Raw genomic sequence first — 3,509 nt, forward strand, 5'->3', positions numbered from 1 at the left:
TCCCTAAAAGTGTCATCTTAAACTGCAATGATGTTCATTAAACATCACAAACATGCTAAAGGAGAAGCCATGTCAAAATGCCCATTTAAGCTACCCAGACATCTCAACCCCCCGCCCCGCTGACCTTCCATATTCTTATTTCAAAATTTTTTCTTTTAACAAAAGAAAGTAGATAACAGGTTGGTAATACTGACTACATATTCACATACAGGGTAATCTCTGAGCCCAACATACAGAGGAACAAAGGAGGAAAAAAGCTAGAATTAGAATACCCATGGGCCTACCACCCTCCAACTTCAGCAGCGCAAAGGGAGCAGAATGTTTTCCTTTTTTCCTAGAGAAAAAAGATGATTACAAACAGTTTTTGTTGAGACAGGAAGGGATAAAAATGAATTTGAAAGAGAAAAGGGTATAGGTTGTTTTCTTATTATATTCTACTCAAGGTTTTTCCCCTTAAAAAGTTGGGAACTTCAAGACCAAGGTGACTGAACACAAGAAAGGAAAAAAGAAAAGACTACAACTTGCTCCATCTGTGTTCTATCAATTATCTTTCATATTTTCCTTCCCCTCATCATCATCTTCATCTCTTAACTTTATCCTCATCTCCTCCTTCAATATTTTCCAATCCTTCTTTATTGTTATCATCATTTTCCCCTTATTGGTTTTGGGAACCATGTAGTACTGTAACAGATTTGGCCAAATACCATCATTGATTACCTTCCCTAACTCATCTACACCTGCATCGGAGTGGTCAGTAAGCCAATAAAGCTTTGATTCCTCATGCTGCCTGTCTTGATTTTTATTCTGCCTTTGACTTGAATGTTTCCTCAGATCCTTTCCAGATTTCCATTTGATTTTAGTGGACTTTGAAGATAGATTACCACTCTTCAGATGAAATTCTTGGGAGAGAACTTTATTTTTTTATTTTTTGGAGAGCTTTTCACTGTAGGGCGCGTGCGCTCGCCATACAGACAGAGACATAGAGACAGAAAGCGAGAAATCATCCCCCAGGGGGGATGGTCACGCCGCAATCCCTTCTCCTCCATTCTCCTCTTGGGATCTTGGGCACGCACGCACACGCGCCCGGCGTGAGTTTTAAGCCACCGGGTCGGGGACACGTGCTGCGGTTGACTACGTGGGAGTCCAGCGACATAGCCATTACGCTAACTGCTGGTTCCCGGGAGAGAACTTTATTTCTGAAGTAAGGGTTTTTGTCAAAATCTACTCTGTAACTTGATTTATTATCTTCAACTTCTTTCACTTCAACTCTGCTCAAATAATGCAGTGTCTCTTCATCCTCAAGCAGTGCAGACACTTGTGGATGGTTGACAAAAGTTGTTACCCCCAAATTTGGGAATTTTTGTAATCAATTCTGACCTCTTCTGAAAAAATGGTTGGCAAAATTTGTTATATTTTGGTTCTCTTTTCAAAATGTCCTCATCTTGTTCATTAAGTCTGTTTCATTTTGTACTTCGTTGCTATGTTTAATTCCTTCTTCCTGTTTCTAAAGTATCAGCCCTGTCATGGCTGGAGTTGAGCTATTGTTTATTTTTTGATTTTTTAAAAAGTATTTATTTATTTATTTCCATTTGTTGTTGTTATCATTTTTAAATTTTGACCAGAGAGAGACAGAGAGAGAAAGGGAAAGTGAGAAAGTAAGCCTCCAGGTTCGGGACTCAAACTGTGGTCGGTCACATGGGTATCTAGCTCTCTTAACCACCACACCACCTGCTGGCCCCTTGATTTTATTTTTAAAATTACTGTTCATACATTAAATCACAATACATTTTTTAGATTGTAAAGAAACTTTTCCCAGCATGGGAACTTTTCCCACCTCAGTCCATCCAGTTGAGATCAATGTACACATCCTAGTCAACAGATAATAAACCTTATGTGTCCCACAAGTGTTTTACCTCCCCATTTTCCACCCAAACTTCCTAGCTCTTCCCCCCACCCCCACTCTCTTTCCACTCTGTTGCTGGTGGAATTTTTAATACTTTTTATGTTCTCCAGTCTTTCAGTCTCTACCATAGAGTGCAGGAAGTTGGTATATGTTAAGTGGAGACAGAATGTCTCTCTTTCATAGCCTGACTTGCTTCTCTCAGCAGCAAATTTTACAGATTCATCCACTTTCTATCAAAGTCGAGGGCCTTTTTTTTTTTTTTAAAGTATGTCTGCCCCAATTTTTCTTTTTTATTATTTTTTTACTCATTCATTATTTAATTTGACCAGAGAGTGAGAGTGAGAGAGGAAGTGAGAAAGGAAGCCACCAGATTCAAGACTTGAACCTTGGTCGGCCTTGTGGGAGTGTCCAGTGCCTTAACCCCTACGCCACCTACTGGTCCCCACTGCCCCAATTTTTCAATCATTCATCTGTTTGTGGATATTTGGGTTGGTTCTATGTCTTAGCAATTGTGAATAATGCTGCAATGAAAATAGTTGCGCAAGCATGTTTCTGACTGAGTGCTCTCCTGTCCTTTGGGTAGATACCCAGGAATGGAATTGCTGGATCATATGATAGTTCTGTTTGAAGGTCTTTGAGGAACCTCCATATCATTCTCCACAGTGGCTAGGCCAAATTTACATTCCAACCATCAGTGTAGGGGTGTTCCCTTTTCATCACACACCTACCAGCACTTACTATTTGTATTGTTAATTTTCACCATTCTGACTGGGATTAGGTGGTATCTGGTTTTGATCTGCATCTCCTTTACAAAAAGGGATTTTTTTTTTAAAATGGTCAAATTCTTTATTATCTCTGATGTCCTCAATCCTTGTCCCCACCCCAGGAGTTTCTATTACTGTTTTATACAACCTATGTATTTACAAGTCCAGCAAGGGTTTTCAATGATCAAGTGGAAGGCCTTGATTATAGCACAAAATTGTGGTATAATGGCAAACTAGAATATTTTGCTTGTTACCAATATCCCATATTTAATATATATTTGGCACTTTTTTTTTTTTTTTTTTAGGAGCCGCAACAGTTTATTTTCCTAGCTTGCTCATATATCTTTAATCTTGGACTCATAAGCAAATGACACATTTTGTCATTGTTAAAATCCCTTGGGTCTTATAATCAAAGAAACACATGCGGATTGACTTTAACATGCTGTATAGTATGTGAGTGACAATAAGTAGAACATGGGGATCTCTATCCATGTACTCAGATCAGTTTCCACCTCACCTGGTTAGCAGTTTTCAATGAAAGAAATGGTATACTTTGGCTCATTTGGAAATGTTGACAATTAAAAGCATTCTAAATGGATGTGTTGCTTCAATCCAAGTGTTGGGGGAATTTACCATCTTCTCCCAGAGAGTGACTTCCTCTGAAGTAGCTTCTATCCAATCCACTTCAGTACCATAGCTTTACCTGTTCTAAAGCCAATCCAAAGACCTCCTAAAAACTGGTTGGTTAATTTCTAATGGTCCCCTACAGTAAGCTCTACACAGGTTTCTTTCAGATCTTCAGGCCTGAATCCATTATATACCATGATATGATTGAAGACAGG

General features: G+C 39.0%; 2 pseudogenes; both read right to left on the minus strand.

Annotated features, from left to right (window-relative positions):
• On the minus strand, nt 1–2,985 carry LOC102497864 (protein SET-like; annotated as a pseudogene).
• A 240-nt stretch (nt 2,986–3,225) lies between these two features.
• Nucleotides 3,226–3,509, minus strand: part of LOC102495763 (synaptotagmin-like protein 2) — a 3,001-nt pseudogene continuing 2,717 nt past the window's right edge.

The sequence above is a fragment of the Tupaia chinensis genome, unplaced genomic scaffold (genome assembly GCF_000334495.1).
Source record: "Tupaia chinensis unplaced genomic scaffold, TupChi_1.0 Scaffold150112_1, whole genome shotgun sequence".
Classification (NCBI taxonomy): domain Eukaryota; kingdom Metazoa; phylum Chordata; class Mammalia; order Scandentia; family Tupaiidae; genus Tupaia; species Tupaia belangeri.